Below are 25,586 nucleotides of genomic sequence, written 5' to 3'. Positions count from 1 at the left end.
CAGGTTAGAAATAGCAGCACCTAAACAAAAACTGGCATGGAAACTGACAGTACAACAATGGAAAAACAGATTACCACTATTCTACAATAGAATATTTCAAATGTATTCAACATTATAATACAATATAATTCATAAAATATCAATCACTAAAACTAAGAAACAAAATATTATAAAAGTGAAACCATAATAAATAGTTTTCAACTGATGCACAGAACTACCAATTATGAAAGATTCATATAAATTTTTAAAATGTAAAATATTTCAAAATAGCAAACACATCAAATAACATCTGATAATTTAAACTAACCCCAGCACCATCCAGATTCCCCTCTTTATTCCAGTCCCCCTCCCCCACTACCACCACTACTCTTCTTCCAGTGTCCCAGAGAGCAATGGAGTCCACTAAGAAGCAATGCTCTCCATAGATTACTAATTTTATTGCTAAGTTATTATGGAATTGATATTCAGCATTTAAAATCTCTTTTACTAAGCCATGGCAAAACATGGCCTGCTGCAGTGCGAGCGCGTCTTTTAGGCACACACTGGGCCAGTTTTTGCTGTCTCTTGAAAGAATGGCCTTTTTTTAAGTGGGCAGAAAATTGATGTGCAGCAAAATAAAAACCAGCATGCATCCATTTTCAGCCTGAGACCTTATTGCCACCCATTGACTTAGCGATAAGGTCTCACACGCTACCCAGACGGTAGACTGGGTAAGTGCCACGCGGTAGAAAATAGAAAATATTTGCATGCACCAAATTCAAAATTACTGCCCAGGGCACCTGGTAGCCGAGCGGTATTGCTGATTTGGCACACGCTGGATGCACATAGGGCCTTACGCACCTTAACCAGCTATGGGACACTGAAAGGTAGGACTGACATTTTTGTGGTCCTGTTTGTTTGTTTGTTTGTTTGCTACCTTGGCTGGGTAAGTGCTGAATATCAGCACTTAAAACAATCAAGTGCTGACTCCTCCCCCAGAACACCCCCAAAATAGCAGTTAAGTGCCACTGAAAATGACTAGTTAGCCCTGAACAAGTGATTTAACCACGCGGGGCAGTTTCTGGCTGGTTAAATCACTTTAAATATCGACCATATTCAGAAATCACAAAAGACCACACCTGACTTATATTCCACTTGATGGAGTGTATGATGTCACTTGTACCAACTGGATCCAGTGACTGCAGTGCTATGTATGAGTCTCTTTTACTAACTTGACTACTTCCAGACATTAAAGTACAATCACAGGAAAGCTATTTTAAAAAGTTAACAAGTGAAGAAAGCATGCATAGCATGACTCTTGAAATCTTTTCAACACCTTTGAATATAAATGTGCATGTGTGTGTGTGTGTGCTTTCTGTGTGGCTATGATCAGGAGAGGAGATGAGAAGGGAAGGCAGTTACAAAGGTGCAATTCCTTAATCCACAAAACAAAAAAGTGGATTCCACAAGAAGATATGGGAACCAGGAAACTCTTTATTACCAGCATTCAATCAAGACCCGACACAGTTGTGTTTCAGCATAGACGTATGCCTGCGTCAGGGGTCACTAGACAAATTTTCATATGATATCAAAAACAGCTGATAGTTTGATCTTGTTCCACATCAATCTTTGGTCCACTTCTGAAAAAGCATCGACATACTCGCCAGGGCCGGTCTTAAGGCGAGGCTACCGAGGCGGCCGCATAGGGCCCCACGCTCAGTGGAGCCCCACGCGTGCCTCAGGTCGCCCCGCCTGCCCGAGCTCCAGTCCGTCCTTCCGTCCTCCCTCCCTCCCAATGAATCCGATGCGTGACGGCGGCGTGGTGGGGGCGGTCCACCTCCCCAGATGTCAGCAGGTGGGGGGGGGGGGGGTGCTCCGAGTCGCTGCTCTCCTGTCACTCCTGCCTTTAAAAACGCAATTTGGAAGCGCCGAAGACAGTGCTACTACTACTACTACTACTTAGCATTTCTATAGCGCTGCCAGGGCTACGCAGCGCTGTACAAGTTTAAACATGGGGAAGGACAGTCCCTGCTCAAGAGAGCTTACAATCTAAAGGTAACAAACTATGTAGTCAGTGTAGGTATCATGAATGGGGAAGGTGGTTAGGCGCCAAAAGCAAGGGAGAAGAGATGGGCTTTGAGCAAGGACTTGAAAATGGGCAGGGAGGGCGCATGGCGTATGGGCTCGGGAAGTCTGTTCCAGGCATAAGGTGATGCGAGGCAGAAGGGGCGGAGTCTGGAGTTAGCGGTGGTGGAGAAGGGTACAGATAGGAGTGCTTTGTCCTGAGAGCGGAGGTTACGGGTGGGAAGATACGGGGAGAGGAGGGTAGAGAGGTAATGGGGGGCTGCAGATTGAGTGCACTTGAAGGTCAACAGGAGAAGCTTGAACTGTATGCGGTAGCGGATCGGGAGCCAGTGAAGCGACTTGAGGAGAGGGGTGATATGAGAGTATCGGTTCACGCGGTAGATAAGACATGCGGCGGAAGTTTGGACAGATTGAAGGGGGGATAGGTGGCTAAGCGGGAGGCCAGTGAGGAGAAGGTTGCAATAGTCAAGACAAGAGGTAACGAGCGAGTGGACGAGGGTTCGGGTGGTCTGCTTAGAGAGGAATGGGCGAATTTTGCTAATATTATAGAGGAAGAAGCGACAGGTCTTAGCTGTCTGCTGGATATGGGCAGAGAAGGAGAGGGAGGAGTCGAAAATGACTCCGAGATTGCGGGCTGAAGAGACAGGGAGGATGAGGGCATTGTCAACAGAGATGGAAAGTGGGGGAAGAGGAGAAGAGGGTTTGGGTGGAAAGACAAGGAGCTCAGTCTTTGCCGTGTTCAGTTTCAGATGCCGGTTGGACATCCAGGCAGCGATGTCTGAAAGGCAGGCCAAAACTTTGGCCTGAGTTTCGACTGTGATGTCGGGAGTGGAGAGGTAAAGCTGGGTGTCATCAGCATAGAGATGGTACTGGAAACCATGTGATGAGATCAGCGAGCCCAGGGAAGAGGTGTATATCGAGAAAAGAAGCGGTCCAAGGACAGATCCTTGAGGAACCCCAACAGAGAGCGGGACAGGGGTGGAAGAAGAGCCATTAGAAAATACTCTGAAGGTGCGTTGGGAAAGATACGAAGAGAACCAGGAGAGGACGGAGCCCTGGAACCCGAATTAGGACAGTGTGTCAAGAAGTAAATTATGATTGACGGTGTCAAAGGCGGCAGATAGGTCGAGGAGGATGAGGATGGAATAGTGACCTTTGGATTTGGCAAGGAACAGGTCATTGCAGACTTTAGAGAGTGCTGTTTCTGTCGAGTGTAGTGGGCGAAAGCCGGATTGAGCGGATCGAGGATGGCCTGAGAGGAGAGGAAATCAAGGCAGCGGCTGTGGACAGCGCGTTCAAGTAATTTGGAGAGGAAGGGTAGAAGAGAGATGGGGCGGTAGTTGGAGGGACAGGTGGGGTCAAGTGATGGTTTTTTTGAGAAGTGGTGTGACTACAGCGTGCTTGAAGGTGTCAGGGACAGTAGCAGTGGAGAGAGAGAGGTTGAGGATGTGACAGATTGAGGGGTTAACTGTAGGAGAGATGTTGGTAAGCAGATTGTTGGGAATGGGATCAGAGGAACAGGTGGTGCACTTAGAGGAAGAAAGAAGGCGAGCAGTTTCCTCTTCGATGATCTCAGAGAAGGAGGAGAAGGAGGCCAGGTTAGGTTGGTTGAGGGAGTGGGTTAAGAAGTCACAGGGAGGAGAAGGCTTGGAAGTGAATTCAAGGTTTATCTTCTGCACTTTATCGCGGAAGAAGTCAGCTAGTGTTTGAGGAGAGAGTGGGGGGGGGGGGTGGGAGCGGAGGGCACTTTAAGTAGGGAGTTGAGGGTGGCAAAGAGGCGACGAGGGTTGGAGCCAAGAGAATTGGTTAATTGAGAATAATATTCCTGTTTGGCAAGGAATAGGGAGGACTGGAAGGAGGATAGCATGAATTTGTAGTGGGTGAAGTCTGACAGGGTGCGAGATTTCCTCCAGAGTCGTTCAGCAGATCGGGTGCAGGAGCGAAGGTAGCGGATGCAAGGGGTTAACCAGGGCTGAGGATTAATGCGCTTAGTGGGGCGAGAGACAGATGGTGCTAGGGTATCCAGAGCAGTGGAGAGAATTTCATTGTAGGTAGAGACAGCCGTGTTGACAGATTCAGAAGACGAGATGGAAGGGAAGAGATTGGAGATGTGAGAGGATAGGGTAGGGGGTCGACAGCTTGGAGATTCCTGAAGGCAGTGGTTATAGTTGGGCGAGGTTGAGGGGGAGGGTGATGAAGTGTGAGGGTGATTAGGCGATGATCTGAGATAGGAAGGACTGAGGTGCAGAAATTGGAAGGTGAGCAGGAAGAGAAGAGAATGAGGTCGAGACAATGGCCACTACGGTGAGTAGGGGTGGTAGAGCATAGTCGGAGGTTAAAGGAGGATGTCAGAGTGAGGAATTTAGAAGCGTAGGAGTTGGATGGGTTGTCAACGTGAATGTTAAAATCACCAAGAATGAGGGATGGAGATGAGGGATCAAGAAAGACGGTGAGCCAAGCGTTGAAGTCAGTAAGGAATGAAGAGAGGGGCTTATCAGGGGGGCGGTAGATGACTGCAACTCTGAGTGGTGTCGGGTAGAATAGACGGATGGCATGAGTTTCGAAGGATGAGAAGCAGTGGGACTGTGGCAGGAGGAGGGGTTGGAAACTACAAGAGGGTGAGAGAAGAAACCCAACGCCTCCACCGCGTGCATCTGGGCAGGGAGTGTGGGAGAAAAGATATCCTCCATGGCATAGGGCTGCGATTGAGGCAGTGTCGTTAGGGGTTATCCAGGTTTCAGTTAAAGCGAGCAGTTGAAGGGAACGGGAGATGAATAAATCGTGGGTGAAGGAGAGTTTGTTGCATACTGAGTGGGCATTCCATAGGGCACACGAGAAAGGGAGGGAAGCGGGGGGGAGAAGGGGAATAGAGATGAGATTGGAGGCATTCTGGGTTCGGTTACATGGATATGGAGAGGAGAGGTGAGGGGGACCTGGATTGGGATTGACGTCACCTGCGGAAAGTAGGAGAAGGAGTAAGAGAGTGTGGAGGAGGGTGGGGGAGGAGGGTCAACGAAGATGACGAAGACGGGATGTGTTAAGGAGGAATGGGGATGGGTTAATGGTGGGGAGGAAGTGTAGAAGGATGAGAGCTAGGAATGATGAGGGGGGCAGGAGAGCTGGGGAGGTGGTGGGGGGTGGGGGAGGTAGGGTAGGGGAGTAATGAGCAGGATGGGGGGGACAAGGGTGGGCAATGAGTTCCTGAGGTAGACAGTGGAAGGGGAGGGGGAAGAGTTTAGGAAGGGACAGGGTGATGAAGAGAATGTGTATAGGGGCCATATATAGGGCTAAGGTGGATGCGGATAGATGTGAAGTGGCTAAGGTGATAGGAGTAGAGGAGGAGGCAGGAAGGCTAGGACTGGGACAGCAGGCAACAGCTAAGGCATAGGGAGTGATAGTGTCTAGAGGAATTCAATCAGCAGTTAAGATAGAGTAAAGGAATTCAGTCAACAGTTAAAGTAGGTATTCGATATGCATCAGAAGTCGAGGTAACAACTGGAGCAGGTAGCTGAAACAGGCAGGGAGAGGCTGAGCGAGCTGGAGCAGGCGGGCTGGAACAAGCTGGAGCAGATGACTGGGACAGGCAGGGATAAGCTGGATCCGACGGCCTGGGACAAGCTGGAGCAGGTAGCTGGAACAAGCTGGAGCAAGCAGGGAGAGGCTGGATCAGGTGGACAGGAACAAGCTGGATCAGGTGGGCTGGCACCGCTGAAGCAGAAGGACTGGAGCAAACAGGGAGAAGCTGGATCAGGCGGGCTGGAAGAAGCTGGAGCAGTTGTCTGGCACAAACAGGGAGGAGCTGGGTAGGCGGACTGGAACAAGCTGGTACAGATGGACTGGGATGAGCTGGATGAACTGGATCAGGCGGGCTGGAACAAGTTGGAGCAGATGGCTGGCACAAGTTGGAGCAGATGGCTGGAACAAACAGGGAGAAGCTGGTTCTGACGGGCTGCGGCAGGAACAAGCAGGGAGAAGCTGGATCCGACGGACTGCGGCAAGCTGGAGCAGGTAGTAGGCGGGCTGGAACAAGCTGGAGTAGATGGCTGGAATAAACAGGGAGAAGCTGGATCCGACGGACTGCAGCTGGAACAAGCAGGGAGAAGCTGGATCCGACGGACAGTGGCGAACTAGAGCAGGTAGCTAGAACAAGCAGGGAGAGGCGCGTCTGCCCGCCCTGCTACTAAACTCTGTTCGACGTCATTGGGCCTTCCCACATTGAGTCCCGCCCTCCTCTGAGGTAACTTCCAATTACCGCGAGGGCGGGCGGGACTCAATGTGGGGAAGGCCTGAACGACGTCGAAGAGATTTTTAGTAGCAGGGCAGACGCGAGGCGCTGCCTGTCATCGTCTCTCCGACGCTTCCAAATTGTTTTTTTTAAAGGCAGTGAGGGTGGTGGGCGGCAGAATGGAGCTCAGCTGGTAGGTGGGTCGGGGGGGGAGGGACTCAGATGGGAGAAGGGTGGGGGTTCTCAGGTGGGGGAAGGGTAGGGTGGGGGTTCTCAATTGGGGAGGTGGAGAGGGGTTCACGGATGAGAGAAGGGGGTGGGGAGGGGGTTCTTTGATGGTTGAAGGGGACTGGGGTTGGGGAGGGGATTCTCGGATGGGAGAAGGGGACGGGTGGGGAGGGGACTGGGGTTCTTGAATGGGATAAGGGGACTGAGGTGGGAGGGGTATTCACGGATGGGAGAAGGGGGTGGGGAGGGGGTTATTGGACGGTTGAAGGGGACTGGGGTTGGGGAGAGGGTCACGGATGAGAGAAGAGGACAGGTGGGGAGGGGACTGGGGTTCTTGAATGGGATAAGGGGACAGGTGGGAGGGGTATTCACGGATGGGAGAAGGGGTGTGGAGGGGTTTCTTGGATGGTTGAAGGGGACTGGGGTTGGGGAAGGGATTCTCGGATGGGAGAAGGGGACAGGTGGGGAGGGGACGGGTTCTTGAATAGGATAAGGGGACTGAGGTGGGAGGGGTATTCACGGATGGGAGAAGGGGGTGGGGAGGGGGTTATTGGATGGTTGAAGGGGACTGGGGTTAGGGAGGGGGTCACGGATGGGAGAAGAGGACAGGTGGGGAGGGGACTGGGGTTCTTGAATGGGATAAGGGGACAGGTGGGAGGGGTATTCACGGATGGGAGAAGGGGTGGGGAGGGGTTTCTTGGATGGTTGAAGGGGACTGGGGTTGGGGAAGGGGTCACGGATGGAAGAAGAGGACAGGTGGGGAGGGGACTGGGGTTCTTGAATGGGATAAGGGGACAGGTGGGAGGGGTATTCACGGATGGGAGAAGGGGTGGGGAGGGGTTTCTTGGATGGTTGAAGGGGACTGGGGTTGGGGAAGGGATTCTCGGATGGGAGAAGGGGACGGGTGGGGAGGGGACTGGGGTTCTTGAATGGGATAAGGGGACAGGTGGGAGGGGTATTCACGGATGGGAGAAGGGGTGGGGAGGGGTTTCTTGGATGGTTGAAGGGGACTGGGGTTGGGGAAGGGATTCTCGGATGGGAGAAGGGGACGGGTGGGGAGGGGACTGGGGTTCTTGAATGGGATAAGGGGACTGAGGTGGGAGGGGTATTCATGGATGGGAGAAGGGGGTGGGGAGGGGGTTATTGGATGGTTGAAGGGGACTGGGGTTGGGGAGGGGGTCATGGATGGAGAAGAGGACAGGTGGGGAGGGGACTGGGGTTCTTGAATGGGATAAGGGGACAGGTGGGAGGGGTATTCACGGATGGGAGAAGGGGTGGGGAGGGGTTTCTTGGATGGTTGAAGGGGACTGGGGTTGGGGAAGGGATTCTCGGATGGGAGAAGGAGACGGGTGGGGAGGGGACTGGGGTTCTTGAATGGGATAAGGGGACTGAGGTGGGAGGGGTATTCACGGATGGGAGAAGGGGGTGGGGAGGGGGTTATTGGATGGTTGAAGGGGACTGGGGTTGGGGAGGGGGTCACGGATGGGAGAAGAGGACAGGTGGGGAGGGGACTGGGGTTCTTGAATGGGATAAGGGGACTGAGGTGGGAGGGGTATTCACGGATGGGAGAAGGGGTGGGGAGGGGGTTCTTGGATGTTTGAAGGGGACTGGGGTTGGGGAGGGGTCACGGATGGGAGAAGGGGATGGGTGGGGAGGGGACTGGGGTTCTTGGATGGGATAAGGGGACTGAGGTGGGAGGGGTATTCACGGATGGCAGAAGGGGGTGGGGTGGGGAGGGGGTTCTTGGATAGTTGAAGGGGACTGGGGTTGGGGAGGGGATCACGGATGGGAGAAGGGGGCGGGGAGGGGGTTATTGGATGGTTGAAGGGGACGGGTGGGGAGGGGACTGGGGTTCTTGGATGAGAGAAGGGGACTGTCACTGGGGTCTGAGAAGGGGCCATATGGGGCCTGGGGCTGGTGGGAAAATGGGGCATGCGTGGGTCAGGTGGGAGAATGGTTCTGAAAAGGGGGCCCTAATACAAGGCATGTGGATGAAGGGGGCTAGAACTGGGGGCTGAAAAGGAGGGTAGGTGGGATAAGGGGGCTAGTACTGGGACTGGAGGCTGAAACTGGGGACTGGGGGCTGAAAAGGGGACAGGGAGAAGTGGCTGGGGGGCTGAAGCTCGGGACTGGTGGGAGAAAAGGGCTGGGGCTGAAATGGGGCACTGGTGGGATAGTGGGGCTGGAACTGGGGGGCTGAAAAAAGGGGCGGAGAGAGGGGCAGATCCTGGATGGGGAAGCGAGAGCGAGGGCAAACCCTGGATGGATGGCAGAGGGACGGCAAATGGTGGATTGAAGGGGCAGAGAGAGAGAGGGCAGACAGTGGATGGAAGGGATAGAAAGGGCAGACAGTGAATGGATAGGGGGGAGAGAGAGGGCAGACAGGGGCAGATGGTGGATGGATCATGGAAGGGGCAGAGATAGAGGGCAGATGTGGATGGAAATGGCAGGGAGAGAGGGCAGACATTGGATGGAGGGAACAGCAGAGAGGGCAGACACTGGATGGCAGAGAGAGACCGAAGACAGATGCTGGATGGAAGGAAGACAGTGAAAAGAAGATGAGGAAAGGAGGAACCTGAGACAACAAACTGTAAATAAAATATATATTTTTGTTTTTTTTTTGCTTTAGGATAAAGTAGTATTGTAGCTGTGTTAATAAATGTTTATAATAGAACATGTAAATAAGGTAATCTTTTTATTGGACTAATTTTAATACGTTTTGACTAACTTTCGGAGAACAAAACCCCCTTCCTCAGGTCAGGTTAGGACACTGTAACACACTATACTGTATTGACCTGAGGAAGAAGGTTTTGGCCTCTGACAGCTAAATGTATTAGTCCAATAAAATGGTATTTTATTTTCTATTTTTGTTTTATTTCTATTTGTTAATTTGTAAAGTGGTGATTGGTATTTGTTAGTTTTTTTTTCAAATTTACATCTGCTGTCTTTATATTTTGCACAGTACTAGGGGACATTTTCTGTTTCTGTGGTGTTGCATTGTATGCAGAGTCTGGCATCTTGGGGGTTCAGTTTAATTTTTGTCTAAATAGAAAGTTTTAATATTACTACTTATTCTATAGTGGATTAGGGTGTCTGTGTTTGTGAAAAAGACATGGCTTTCACTTGGCATTGACTGTGCAGGATCGACGACGATCTTTACTATTCTGTCTGGTTTCATTTTACAATAGGTGAATTGATGCTCTAGTGCTCACTGTAGTGTTTTAAGATGTTTTCCTTTTCTTTGTGTGATTAGTAGAAATGACTGCTTATGGTATGGTAGAATTGCTCTATAGGTCCTGAGTGTTTTGTATTCTCGGCATACCTAGTACTGGATTTTGGAGGAGGATGTTAAAAAATGACTGGGAGGGAGGGAGGGGGGCCTTGGAGCTGGGAGGGAGGGAGGCCCTGGAGCTGGGGGCCTTGGAGCTCGGAGGGAGCAGTCTTGGAGCTTGGAGGGAGGGGTGGCCGGCCCTGGAGCTAGGGAGGGGGCGGGGCTAGGGGGGGCTAGGGTGGGGCCCCATCAAATTGGTCTGCATAGGGCCCCGCACTTGCTAAGACCGGCCCTGACACTCGCGTCTTCTCATAATCACAATGTTACAGTGAATCCGGTATGTGTACTGCAACTGTTGAAACGGCTTCTTCTATAGAAATGTATTGTAGCAGATGCACAAACCACTTCTATAGAGCAAAAACTTTCTCCAGATTACTTTCTCCCTTCCTGTGACTAGAGCTGCCTTCTAGTCTCCTCAATTCCTTCCCAAACGCCGTACCTAGTGCCTTCTCATTGGCTGTGCCCTACCAACAGTCTTTGCTGCTAGTTATGATGGGCCTGATATTCAGGAATATCCAGGAAGGTGGAAGGTAATCTAGAGGGCAAAAGGTTGTTCTGAGTGCAGCAAGAATTTTATTGAGTTTTGTAAACATTATACTAACCACAGCACAGGAATGAGAACTAACTTAATGAGTCCATGCCTCCATGGCCTAGTATAGTGGAGGTGTGCAGAATCAGTAGGCTGGAAGGATGATAAGAGCATGTTGCCATCCAAGATGTAGTCATTGAGATCTGCATATTAAAAGTAAGGGGGCAGTACAGTACCTATTGTACCCTCACGGAAAAATTATGCCTTACCTGATAATTTTCTTTCCTTTAGTAGTGGCAGATGAATCCAGAAACTGGTGGAGATAGAGAACACTGAAAGACGCCAGTGGTGTACAGTTGTGGGTAGTGTGTTTTGGGGGGGCTCAGCACACAAGGTAAGGGAGCTATGTACCTAGGAGCAATTTCTGAACTCCACTGCAGTGCCCTCTAGGGTGCCCGGTTCGTGTCCTGGCATTTCAGGGGGACCAGTGCACTATGCATTTGATCGTTTCTGAGATGGACGTCCTTGGTTTCCATTATCACCGAAAATCAGAAACGACCAAGTCTATGGATGACCATCTCTAAGGATGACCTAAATGTCAAGATTTGGGCATCCCCGACTGTATTATCAAAACAAAAGATGGACGTCCATCTTGTTTCGATAATACGGGTTTCCCTGCCCCTCCACCGGGACGTTTTGCAAGGATGTCCTCAGCAAAGCTTGGGCGCCCCTTTTGATTATGCCCCTCCACATCTCCCAAAGCTGTCACGGAGCCAAGTTTCCCTTTCAGGGAGGACATCAACCACTGGGGAATGAAGGAGGTGACCTCTCCTAATCCTTCCAGTGAAGTGTTTCTTAATAGGAGCATGTGAGGGAGTGAGTAATGTAGGGGCAGGAAACACTGAAGTTCAGTCTGTTTTCTGCAGATGGCGCTAATTTGACGAGACGGAGGCTGAGGTTGACTCAGTTCAGCCACATAGCAGCTGGTGGCACTAGACTGCAAAGGCTGAACCTGAGCCAGAGGGATGAGGCTCAGGCCAGGAGGGAGCTAAAACCCTCAGGCAGTTCAAAGAAAGAGAGGTTCCTGGTCCAAGGAGAGAGAGAGCAGGAGGCCCTGATACAGAGGCCTACAGAGAAGAAGGAGTTGAAGCCCCAGGGTATGATTAAGAATTGTGACCTAGCCGAGGTAAGCCACTTTTGTTTGGAACTGACAAGCCTTGCGCTGAGGTCTGGCTGGAGTCAGACCCTAGTAGTTGGAGAAGATTTGAGAAAGACTTTATAGAAATGCAAGAGGTGTTTTCCCTGTGTTCTTGGACCTGTGCTATTAACAGGCCTCAGGATTCAAGTAAATAAACACTTGTTTCAGTTGTATCCCCTTTGTTTGGCTATTTTATGAGGACTCTATACCTTGCCATGGTTCAAACTATTACACAGTACTTTTCTGAAACATGGGTCTAACTCCCAACATCCATTTTTTTGGACATAGATGTTCATTTCTATTTTGAAATGGGGAATAAATATCTCTTTTTGGGTCTGCCTAGACCCACTTAAAACACAACCAGACCACACCCCTTATCATGTGGATATTCTTTGACATCTATATCCTGGCTTTGTAAACTTTGGATGTTTATATATGCTAGATGTCTAAGTGCCAGTTTATCGCTCTAAAACACAAATGGCACTTCTAAAATAAACATCATATTCACATTAAGACTTGCCTTGATGAATCCTAGTTCTTATTCTTGTTCTAGTCTAGTATTCAGGCCTCAGGAGACCCTGCTAGGGACTGTGATAGAATGAAGCAGCCAAAGTGAAGGTACTGAAAGAAAGGTACTATACAAGAAAAAAAACAAAACAACAACAACAGATAGAAGAACTCAGCTAAATTTGAGTGCTCACACCAGCTCAAGCAGACTTGCCAAGTTTAGGCTAGTCCTAGGTTTCTGACTACCCTATCATGATACATTATAGAACTCTGCAGCATGGATTTTAATAGGTAGAATGAAGGACTGTAAATCCCACACTGCTATGAGATGCAAGTTCAAAACCAAGATTGGACCTAATGGAACTGGGTAACTTGGTATCTCTATATTAGTTTACTAATGACTTACTTTCAGTGATTCCTGGCACACCTACAGGTCTTTCTTAAAGGTGGGCTTTATTGCCTCCTCATCAAAGGAAAAATCTTATGCTGGGTTACTCTCCACTGGATGAGAGATTTGAGTTATCTTTCCGATGCTGGATTATTAATTTTAATGCTACAGAGATCATGAAATGAAATAAAGATGCATCATCTCCTGACAGAGAATTTTCCAGAAATTTTGTTTTCTGATACAGATATATCTGAGAGATCTTTAAATAGCGGGTAGCTTTGTTCTTTCTCACATTTATACAGACTTTAAGGGATTATCTAATTTGTGGTTTATTCATAATGTTTGATGGGTAAGCTCTTTTGAGGACTGATCATTTCTCAAGTTTGTTTAATTTCAGTAATGAGTCAGTTTACCAGGCTTAAACATGATTATCAGTTTAGTTGGCATATGCATTCAGTCTTGTATAAGGTAGTTTAGTAGAATAGGAAATATGATTCTGGATGATTGGTGATAGAGAGGAGGCCTCAAAAAGTCAGTGATTTTGTAAAATTGTCTTGATTCCTCTGTCAAAGTAATTTTTCCCTCTAGGTCATTATGAGTTACTGCCCATATCAGGGACTTAGGTGGCACTGTATTGCCCCCCCTTAAAAGACTTACCAGGAATTTCAGGCAGCATATTAATGGCTTGATGCTCCCAGGGAGGAAAGATAATGCCACTTTAAAGCAGGTGCTATATTTTCATAAATTAATGCAGTTTGTGAGGTTAAATACAAGCTGTGTTATCGATTTGCATGTTTTGCATATTTTCCTTGTGTTACACTACCACAATGTTCATTACTCTCTTGCAACTTTATTGATCCATTGTGCTTTTTCTTATGATATTTTATGTTACTGCATGGGCACTGCATGGACATATAGTACAGATCCCAATGCTATTGCTCCAGATATGTAACATGGGCTGGGTACTATCAAAAAAAATAAATGCATGAGCACTAGCTTTTCCCCTTCACTCCCAATCTAATCTCCTCTCTGACACCCCAACCCAAATCCACTATTCAGATACTCCCAACCCCCTGATCCACACTTAAAAGCCTCCCAATCCTTCAAACTGATCTTCATATCCCCCAACCCTTGATCCAATTGTTAGATCCACTCAGCCTCCTTCCCCACCAAGCCTCTCTCTATTGAAGTACAGGACCTCTCTCCTAGCCCCACCCCAAACTTCCCCTCATCCCCACCATCTTTCTCACGCCCCTGGGATTTAACTGACCTGATTCCTAGTGATCCAGTGGCAAGGAAGGGGAACAATTTTCTTCCAAACACACCCTGTCCAGCTCCAAGTTCAAAATGGCATCACTGACCCCTAGCCACCAAGAAACAAATGGTGCAAGAGTGGAGGCAGACTGCTCCTGCTTCTTACCACTGGACCATCAAGGCTTGCCTCATAGTAATCCCCAGAAGGGTGAGGAGAGGGTTTGGTTGGGGTCAGGAGGGAGGATCTATACTTCTAGATAGGGGCTTGATGGAGGGCAATTGGGGGGATCTGAAGGGGAGAACAGATCAGAGGCTCAGAGGATTTGAGGTCAGATCATTTGGGCTGGGAGGATTAGAAGATCGGACCAAGAATGTGGGGTCAGAGCACAGCAGAGATGACCAGGGTTAGGGCTGTGACCACACTAATGGACTACCAGTACCACAGCTGTATTTAGTGCCTCCTCTTGATGTGGCAGTAAGTGTAGCTGTGCTATCAGTGGTTGTTTTAGCTAGCAGGTGGTACAGACCCACGTTCTAGGTGTCATGGCTGGCCACACCTCCGACCCACCCATGTCATGCCTGGTTCCCCACTCCTAATCTTGTTAAGCAGCTAGCAGAGTATGCCACTATGCTGCTGGTTTTAATGCATGGTAGAGATTAGCACAGCTGCACACTAACATCTCTATGAGTGCTGTGGGTACTTGAGCATCCCCAATATTGAACAAACTCCTTGACTGTGTCCAGGGAGAGGTAATTTCCTTTGAGTTTAGCAAAGGATCCTCCCTCCTGACCTCAACCAAACCCTCTCCTCACCCTTCTGGATTCCCCCATACACACACCTCTGAGGATTACTATGAGCCAAGCCTTGCTTCGGTCTTCACTGAGGAAGATTTGGGAGAGATATCGGTGCCAGAAATGGTATTCAAAGCTGACGAGTCGGAGAAATCTCTCTAGACCTATAGGATGTAATGGGGCAATTTGACAAATTGAAGAGTAGCAAATCTCCTGGACCGGATGGTATTCATCCCAGACTACTGATAGAACTGAAAAATGAGCTTGTGGAACTATTGTTAGTAATATGTAATTTATCCTTAAAATCGAAGATTGGAGGGTGGCCAATGTAACGCTGATTTTTAATAAAGGTTCCAGGGGAGATCCAGGAAATTATAGACCGGTGAGTCTTACGTCGGTGCTGGGCAAAATGGTAGAGATAATTATAAAGAAAAAAAATTATAGAGCATATTCAAAAGCATGGATTAATGAGACAAAGCCAACAAGGATTTACTGCTACTACTACTACTACTTAACATTTCTAAAGCACTACTAGGGTTACGCAGCGCTGTACAATTTTACATGGAAGGACAGTCCCTGCTCAAGGAGCTTACAATCTAAAAGACAAATGTATAGTCAATCTGATAGGTCAGACAGATTGGGGCAGCCTATATGTTCGAAAGGTTAGGTTCCGAAAGCAGCATTGAAGAGGTGAGCTTTAAGCAAGGATTTGAAGATGGGTAGGGAGGGGGCTTGGCGTAGGGGTTCAGGAAGATTGTTCCAGGCATATGGTGAGGCAAGGCAAAATGAGCGGAGCCTGGAGTTGGCAGTGGTGGAGAAGGGTACTGAGAGGAGGGATTTGTCATGTGAGCGGAGGTTACGGGCAGGAACGTAGGGGGAGATGAGGGTAGAGAGGTAGTGAGGAGCAGCAGACTGAGTGCATTTGTAAGTAAGGAGGAGAAGCTTGAATTGTATGCGGTATCTGATCGGAAGCCAGTGAAGTGACCTGAGGAGAGGGGTGATATGAGAATAACGGTTTTGGCGGAATATAAGACGTGTGGCGGAGTTCTGAACGAATTGAAGGGGGGATAGATGGCTGAGTGGGAGGCCAGTGAGGAGTAAGTTGCAGTAGTCGAGGCGAGAGGTAATGAGAGTGTGGACGAGAGTTCGGGTGGTGTGCTCAGTGAGGAAAGGGCAAATTTTGTTGATGTTGAAGAGGAAGAAGCGACAGGTTTTGGCAGTATGCTGGATATGCGCAGAGAAGGAGAGGGAGGAGTCGAAGATGACTCTGAGGTTGCGGGCAGATGAGACGGGGAGGATGAAGGGAAATGTTGCCTCACCAATCTACTACATTTCTTTGAAAGGGTGAACAAACATGTAGATAAAGGGGAGCCGGTTGATATTGTGTATCTGGATTTTCAGAAGGCGTTTGACAAAGTACCTCATGAAAGACTCCAGAGGAAATTGGAGAGTCATGGGATAGGAGACAGTGTCCTATTGTGGATTAAAAACTGGTTAAAAGATAGAAAACAGAGAGTAAGGTTAAATGGTCAGTACTCTCAATGGAGAAGGGTAGTTAGTGGGGTTCCCCAGGGGTCTGTGCTGGGACCGCTGCTTTTTAACATATTTATAAATGACCTAGAGATGGGGGTAACTAGTGAGGTAATTAAATTTGCTGACGACTCAAAGTTATTCAAAGCAGTTAAATCACGGGAGGATTGTGAAAAATTACAAGAGGACCTCACGAGACTGGGAGACTGGGCGACTGGGCGTCTAAATGGAATATGACGTTTAACGTGAGCAAGTGCAAAGTGATGCATGAGAGAAAGAGGAACCTGAATTATAGTTACGTCATGCAAGGTTCCACGTTAGGAGTCACTGACCAAGAAAGGGATCTAGGTGTCATCGTTGAGGATACATTGAAACCTTCTGCTTAGTGTGCTGCGGCAGCTAAGAAAGCAAATAGAATGTTAGGTATTATTAGGAAAGGAATGGAAAACAAAAATGAGGACATTATAATGCCTTTGTATCGCTCCATGGTGCGACTGCACCTCGAATATTGTGCTCAATTCTGGTCGCCGCAACTCAAAAAAGATATAGTGGAATTAGAAAAGGTGCAGAGAAGGGCAACAAAAATGATAACAGGGATGGGACGACTTCCCTATGAGTAAAGGCTAAAGCAGCTGGGGCTCTTCAGCTTGGAGAAAAGACGGCTGAGGAGAGACATGATAGAGGTCTATAAAATAATGGGTGGAGTGGAACGGGTAGACATGAAGCGTCTGTTTACGCTTTCAAAAAAATACTAGGACTAGGGGGTATGCGATGAAGCTACAAAGTAGTAAATTTAAAACAAATTGGAGAAAATCTTTCTTTACTCAACATGTAATTCAGTTCTGGAATTCGTTGCCAGAAAATGTGGTGAAGGCGGTTAGCTTAGCAGAGTTTTAAAAAGGTTTGGATGGCTTCCTAAAGGAAAAGTCCATAGACCATTATTAAATTGGACTTGGGGAAAATATTTCTGGGATAAGCAGCATAAAATGTTTTGTACTTTTTGGGGGAATCTTGCCAGGTATTTGTGACCTGGATTGGCCACTGTTGGAAACAGGATGCTGGGCTTGATGGACCTTTGGTCTGTCCCAGTATGGCAATACTTATGTACTTATGTACATCCCCAATAAGTCTGAAAAGTTGGCTCCTATGACATCTACTGCATGGTAAAACCCATTCTAGCTGCATAAGGCAGCTTAGTAAGATCTGATAAGTTGTACTCTTTCATTTTCAAGTAGTCCTTTCAGATTCTTCAAATTGCTCACATATTGTGGAAGATTTTTGATTTTAATGTTGTGGGCAGTTTTTCCATTATGGCTTTCCTTTTCTAAATGATTAATTTTTTTTTCATATCCTAGTTCCTTTATGGTACCACAAGCAGCAGAATGCATTGGTTGGCATAGTTCTGCAGTGGTTCTCATGGGGATTGTTTTGATCACTGCATTGATATTATGCAGAACTTCAGCCAATTGTTTCCATTTTCTCCTGCTTTAATATTGATAATTGTATTCTTGTGGCATTTTTCATTTGGTCTTTCATTTTTTTTTCCAGCAAATTCTTTTTGTTGATTGGTTAACTGATCACGTTTGATTTTCTTCTTGTTCTTCAGCTTTGTCCACTCAGTCTATATAAGGACTAATTATCTTTCTATTATCATTATTAATATTAGTAGTAGTAGTAGTAGTGTTAATGTTGGTGGCTTTTTGACCAGATATTTCATGCCCTAACAGGTTTCTTTGTGAAATGGCTACAGGTGTGCGATATGCTTTACTGATCATACTCCCCATTGCAGAGGAAGCGTTGAATATGTTTGACATAATCAGCTCACAGCCTTTGCCTTCACTCCTTCATAAACAGGTCATATTCACTTCTTTATTTATGTGATCTGACAAGCAGAAAAATAATTAATGTTACCTCACCCTAACGTTGACCTAGCTTTGATTGAAAAAGATGGTCTGTTGTATAAACTAACCAGTTAATTGTGTAACAGAACCCTCTCTCCTGCCACCAGGCTGTACCTCATATATCAGTCTTGCCTGCTTGTATGCTGATCACCTGGGCTCTTCAAAGCCTGGACTCATGGGTTTTAAAAGGGGCATGTCAAACTCAGAAACTTTGAAATGGTTACAATCAAATACATACTGAAGTTTGTGTTAGGTGCACTCTACAGTAGAAGGGAAGATTGTGATGAAACAGTTGTAGACAGAGCTGTGATATTTTCATTCAGTCTTCACTATGGTGTCGATTATGTCCAATCTAGTATATGATCAGAAGATATTTGTGCCAATTTTGGTTACCAATGTGAAGAAAAATATTAACATTTTTGGAGTTTAAAAACTTGAAGCCACCTGAATAGCTTTGATCTCAGCACTTTCATGTAATTGGAGTTATGGGGATTGCAAGTCATTCCACTCAATCATAGAATTTAAGGGCCTCTTTTACTAAACTGTGCTACTGATTCCCGGTGCGGCAATGCTGACTTGAATGGGCTTTGTCGGCATTGTCACGTGGGAATCGTTAGCGCAGTTTAGTAAAAGAGGTCCTAAGTTTTCCAAGCAAACTTCTTAAGAGCGTCCAACTGCATGTTTCCAGCCATTTCTTTTTCAAGCATGCGGTGTCTGATTATACAAGAAACTCCCTACTGTAAATACACTTTTATAAGATGATTAAATTAAGAACGCACATGAAAGATGCATATATGAATAGCAGCCAGGTTTGGAGCCTTTGGTAATGGGCACTACTGCTCAAAAATGTCAAAACTGCTTATTCAGCTCCTACAGGGGCCTGCATAACTAAAATAAATTGCAAAAGCAACATAAAATGAAATGTCTGGTGTACTGAGCAGTGCTTTACTGGATCAACTTTCCTGATCAAAATAGATATCTAACCTGGATTTGAACTTTTTCAGTTAAAGGATAGGTTGGGCCTAAAGTACAATAAGCTGCCTTTATGACTGTCTAGTATTCAAATATGTCTAAAACAGGGCTGCACATAAACTTCAGCTATCACTGTGATTAATGTGTCATTTATTAGTCACGATCATAACAATGGCTAATAAAATTAACAGCACTGCAGACTCTCCCATCCATCTCCTTCCAGTATCTATCCCTCCCTCCTGCCCCAAGTACATGCTTTCTCCCCTCCCCACCTGTGATTCAACAGCTAACCCCTCCCCCCCCCCCCCCCCCCCCACGTACCTGAAATCTGCTCTTCTCTCGGTCCCCGACAGCAGCAGTGATACTCTTTTGCTCCCTACGGCCTGCTCCAGAGCCTTTGCTCTGACCCATCCTGTAATATTCTGTTTCTGCAAGGGAGCAGGTAGGGGGGGGGGGGGGCAGCTGTTGAACTGAGGGCAGGGAAGGGAAAGATCCTTGCTTGTAGAAGGCTTTTGCCTGAGTTATATATAGTACAGGTCCTAAAAATTCCATTTGAGATGATGGGTTTAGGTGGACTTTGGGACCCTAGTGATCCCAACATCCAGACAGTGGCGTAGCCACAGGTGGGCCTGGGTGGGCCAGGACCCATCCACTTAGGGTTCAGGCCCACCCAGCAGCAGCACACGTTTAGCCGAAGCTGGTGGCGATCCCAAGCTCTACCAGCTGAAGACTTCCCCCTGATGGTAATGAAAACGCTACTCTCCACAATTCTGGCACCTGCGCATGTTCAGTTTTCAGCGCATGCCTGCTGCAGACTGCCAAGGTGGAAAGAAGCATTTTCCTGCCAGCTGAGATGTCTTTCTGTGGTGGTGGGGGAGAACATTTGGTGCCCACCCACTTCTTGCCTAGGCCCACCCAAAATCTGTTGTCTGGCTACGCCCCTGCATCCAGATGGCTGAATTAATTGATTCTGTGACCCTGTGGCAGTGTGGCTAGTGAACAGGCCTGAGCCCTTACTAACTACAGCCACACAAAGGTTTAAAATTAAAACAAAGCAGTTTATTGATATTCAAGGGGAGGGGTAGCTTGTCCCTTTCACAGGTGAGAAATAAACATGCAAAGAGAAATAAACATGCAAAAGGTCAGTCTTTGTTCTCAAGGATGCACTAGTCTGTCTCTCAAAAAGACTTCATAAACAGCTTGTCTCTAGATCCAAGATGGCGCCGTGACGACTTACTGCACCGGCAGCTCCCAGATCTTATTGTGAGTCACTCGTTGAAGTGGCTCCTTGCACTTCAGTTATGGGGAAGAGGAAAGGGAAGGTGCAGGAGTTTCCCTCGACTCCCACTGCGATCCAGGCTCCGACGTAGACGACCCTCGAAAGATTCGGAATTTTAGCCGGTCCCATTCAGGCATCTTCTCCTTCTGTTGAAACTGACGCCTTGGCCCTGTTTTGCAAGCAGCACCACCACAGCCAGGAAGTAATGCAGCTTTGGTTGGTCCTGACCCCGGCTGTGAAGAACCGGGTGAACAGGGAGGGCACGCTTCCATAGCAGCGGAGAATTTGATTTTTGGTCAGGAGATAATACAGAATGCAGCACAAATTTTACCTCAACAAACAGTGAGTACTCTTTACCAGATATCTAGTTCGGTTACTCCTGATGTATCTATCCAGGTTTTTGTGAAACCTACCGTTGTGACATTGGAGTCCCTTTGGGACCTTACATCTAATATGCATTCTTCTTTAAAAAATTTGACTTTGAAAAATATTAAAGATATAAAATCTTTGTTTGGAGCTGCTGTTCTCCAAGCACAGGAAACCGCCCAGCAGTCTTCTAAAATAAAGTCTCTAAAGACTAAAATTCAGACTTTGGAATCGTTGAGTACAGTTTCAATTAAGGATAAGAATTTTACACATTGTTGGTTGGAGTACTTGGAAAATCAAGTTAGGAGACATAATTTGAGACTGCTAAACTTTCTCAGGACACCTTTGATTTCACCGATAGACATGGTTAAGAAATATCTAATTGAAGTCCTGGGGATGTCAGGTGATTCACTACCACCTATAATGCGAGCCCAGTATTTACTGGTCTCAGGAAAATTTTCTGGTGAGACCCTTCAAGGTCAAGCTGGAGATAGCATGAACCTCACATCCTTTTGGGAATCATCGTTGGAAGTAATTACACAGAGAACTACTATGGTGGTGACTATTGCATTGGAGATGGACCGCAATGCAGTTCTGAAACTTTCATTTAGACATTTAGATACGCAGTTCCTTGGCTCTAGTTAGAATATTTCCTGATCTTTCAAAAGAAACACAGAAGGCATAAGGCCTTTTTGGCCTTTCGACCAAAGATTTTGGCCTTGGGTGCCAATTTTGTGTGGAAATTTCCTTGCTTATGTTTTGTGGTATTTCAGGGTAAACAGTTTCAATTTTTTGAACCCAAGCAACTAGAGGACTTTCTTGTTGCTAAAGTAGGAATAAATGTCATTGTATAGTCTCATGCGCACACTGTAGCGACAGGCTGGGGAGTGCTTTATGGGTATGTGATAATCGAGTGATATATTTTGTCTTTATTTCTCTCTCTCTTTTTCTTAAAATTTTGGATCCTACAGTATATTGTGGATGAAAGTGTATCTCTTTTTCTTTTATATATTACTATATGTAATTGTATTAATTTTCAAATTCTGTTTTATCTCATTCTTTTTTGGTTAAAAATTAAAAAAAAAAAAATAAACAGCCTGTCTCTGGCCTGGAGTCCCAGAATTAAAGTTCTGTCCTTCAGTGTTCAACAAGTTGTGTCTAACTTAGCCCTAAAATCCAAAGTTACACTTTCCAGCAGGATTCCAAGATAAACTTGGCCTACCTTAGTGGAGCTTCTGCTGGGCTGGCTGAACCTATGGACCAGATGAGGCACTGGTCCAGGACACCGGTGATAAAGGGCACCAAAATCCTGGTCTAGCATCTCTCCCTCCCTCTGTCCCTTTGCCTGTGGTTCAGTATCCACAGGACAGGAGGGAGGGAAGAGAGATGGAGAGACGCTTAACTAGAAATTTGATGTCCTTTATCATCAGTGTGTGTGTGTGTGGGGGGGGGGGGGGGGGGGGGGGGACTTGAGGAGATACTAGATCACCAGTGGAGGGAAGACAGTGGAAGGAGAGATACCACATTGCACGTGGGGGTGTGGGCACTGATACAAAAGTTGGGTGAGAGCACCACAGTCCCTTGAGCTGGGTGTGAGCTTCTTCAGCTTACATTTCTGTTGTGGAGGCATAGGATGGAGGACTTCTCTTCTTTCCTCAGGGCCATAGGCGTAGACTGGGGGGGAGAGGGGGGCAATGCCCCCCCAAACGACGACGAGGCGCCGCCGCGCCATTAGTTAAAAAAAAAACACATGAAGGCACGCGCTCCTCTCCATCCGCTTGGCTTCCCTGCCCTCTCTGTCTGCGTCCCGCCTTCCTGCTCTGACATCAGAGGAAGGCGGGACGCAGACAGAGAGGGCAGGGAAGCCAAGCGGACGGAGAGGAGCGTGTCCGTCTACCCCTCTCTCTTCCTCCCTCCCTCCGGCACAGGCAGCAGTCTTTTTCAGCATTCCTGGCAGCGGTAGCGATGTGCACGCTGCCTTCGGCTCTGCCCCAAAGCCTTCTCTTCAAGTTCCTGTTCCCGCATAGGTGGGAACAGGAACTTGAAGAGAAGGCTTCCGGGGCAGACCGAAGGCAGCGTGTACATCGCTACCGCTGCCAGGAACGCTGAAAAAGCTGAAGACTGTTGCCTGCGCCGGAGGGAGGGAGGAAGAGAGGGGGTAAACGGAGTCACCATCTTGGACCTCGCGGGGGGGGGGGGGGGGGGGGGAGCAAAGGGAAGATGGATGGTACTGGGAGGGGTGGGGAGCAGAGGAATGGACCAGGAGATGGATGGGATTGGGAGAGGTCAGGCACAGCAGAGGGAAGGAGCAGAAGATGGATGGGACAGAGGGATGGTGAGCAGAGGGAAGGAGCAGGAGATGGATGGGACTGGGAGAGGAGGTGAACAGAGGGAAGGAGCAAGAGATGGATGGGACTGGGAGGGTGGGAGGCAGAGGGAAGCCTACTGGAAAGAAGACACTGCATAAAACAGAAGACACTGGGACCAAAGCGAATAGAAAAACTAAATGATCAGACAACAAAGGTAGATAAAAGTATTTTATTCATAATTTATTAATTGAAATGTGTCAGCTTTTTGAAATGTGCATCTGTGATATTTTGCCTGTAAATTTCAATTCCTTCCTCCATATTAGCATATTCATTTGCATATGTATATATGCAAATGATATGCTAATATGCTCCACCCATTCTTTGCCCCCCCAAATGAAACAGTCAAACTACGCCTATGCTCAGGGCCTCTCTGTTTTGTCCTTCCAGAGGGCTTTTAACTTCCTGTTCATATTCTCCTGACTCAGCAAGCTACCTAAGCTAATACCTGCGTTAAGGTAGCTCAGTTCCAGCCTCAGTGAGGGCAGTGGCGTTCCTAGGGGGGCTGACACCCGGTGCGGATCGCCGGTGCGCCCCACCCCCCGGGTGCAGCGCCCCCCGCCTGGTGTAGCACACCCCCCCCGGTGAAAGAAACCGCCCCCCCCGGGTGCACGCCGCTGGGGGGGTGCCGCGCGCCGGTCAGCTTCGTTCGTTTCCATGCTCCCTCTGCCCCGGTACAGGTTGCTGTTCCGGGGCAGAGGGAGCATGGAAACGAACGAAGCTGACTGGCGCGCAGCACCCCCCCCCCAGTGGCATGTACCCGGGGCGGACCACCCCCACCGCCCCCCCTTGGTACGCCACTGAGTGAGGGAGTGTCTTTAAGGAAATCCTGCCTTGTACCACCCAGTCCTTCACAGGCCCCTTTCTGAGATGTGTTCCTGACCAGTCATTCATCCAGAAAAGGAAACAAACACACACTGCTGTTTGCAGAGGGGAGGGAAAGAGAGAGAATGAACTTGGTAGTGGACAGAAGGGAGGGAAAGATGCTAGACAATGGGAGGAAGGCAGAAAAGGCTCCTCAGCACTGAAGATAATCATCGAAACTGGGCTATGATAGGTACTTTTCTTCCATGGGCCCTGAAGGAAGAAGAGAGATCAACTAGTGGTGAACGAGGGACAGAGAGACAGGGGGTGATGTTGGGATTGGGGGAGGTGAGAAGCTAGAGAAAAGGAGTGATATTGGATATATGTGTGGGGGGGGGGGGAGAGGAAGAAAGAGAATGAAACTATGGCACATGGATAATGAGGAAGAGAAGAGAGAGGTGCACATGGATGGTAGGGAAGGGAAGAGAGATGGGAACTGCTGCATGTGGGCACCAAGTCTCCTTGGCGCTGAAGTTAATCACCAATGCTGGGCTGGGCCAGGTACTCTTCTTCTTCACTTCTGCGGACCCAGAAGGGAAAGGGGAGATCAGCTTGTGGCGGGTGAGGAAAGAGAGAGACAGGGGCAATGTTGGGATCAGGGGAGATAGAGCAGAACCGGACAAAGAAAGAGAATTCTCAGGGGTGAGGTTTTCACGTCCACTTATTGACATTTCAAGTTTATTTAAGTAAATTAGCCCTGGCAGTTAAGTCCATGTAGATAGAAATATATGCAGCAGTTTGGGGGGGGGGGGGGGGGGGGAATTTTATACACATTTCCACACATAAAATTTAAAAAATATTTATTACTTTAACATATTTGTTTTCCAATGTGTATGTGTGTGGGTGTGGGTGTGTGTGTGTGTGTGGGGGGGGGGGGGGATTCTATGTGTGCAGTCCTCTAAGGATAGTGCTGACGTTCATGTGGCCCTAAATGTGAAAAAGTTGACCCCCCCTCCCCCCATCCCACGTAAACCATAAAAATGTCCTGGACTACTGCCAGCCCTGACTATTTGTCTGCCTAAATTTTGGAGAGAAATCTTACTGCTTAGTAAGGGTGAGGGGAGGGATTTTCAAAGCAAAGTTGTATTCCTCCAGAATCTTTTGAATAATACCCTTTATAATTTCACAGCAGATATAGGGGCCCTTTTACTAAGCCAAGCTAAAATGTGGCCAGCGCTATCCCCAGCACGAGCCTTTCCCACATGCTGAGGCCGCTTTTAGAGCTGCAGTAAAATGAGCCCATTTTCCATTTTTTTTCTGTTAATGTCCGTGTGCTAGTTTTCCCGTTAAGGGCTCACATGCTAATGGCCACACCCTACCACCAACTATTTTGTAGGCAGTAAGGACTCACTCGCTAGCCACATGCTAATTGGTTAGGGCACGGTGATGTAGCTGTGCTAATGGATTAGTCCAGAATAACCTTCTCTCCGCCCCTATACACATACCCAGCACTAAAGAATAAATTCTGTTTTTTAGTGCATGGAAAGCACGTGCTGATCCCAAAACTACAGAGGGGCATCTGAGCACACCCAACAGTGGTGCTTTTTAGCTTAGTAAAAGGACCCCATATTGTTTAGAATTTAACCATAATGGGCTTAAATCACCCAAATTAGTTTTGGTCTGAATGGTTGTACGTAATGGGAGATATTTGTTTTATGATTGTGAAGAAATGTTATTCATCTTTGCAAAACTATTTGAGCAGTTTTAGAGATGGTGTCTCCATAAGCATTCCATATATGCTTTTAACTCTAAACCCTAGATAATATCTTCAAATAATTTACTCCAAATTTGG

This window comes from Microcaecilia unicolor, chromosome 2 (assembly GCF_901765095.1).
Source record: "Microcaecilia unicolor chromosome 2, aMicUni1.1, whole genome shotgun sequence".
NCBI lineage: Eukaryota > Metazoa > Chordata > Amphibia > Gymnophiona > Siphonopidae > Microcaecilia > Microcaecilia unicolor.
The sequence above is the reverse complement of the archived record's forward strand: the minus strand, read 5'-3'. Positions refer to the sequence as shown.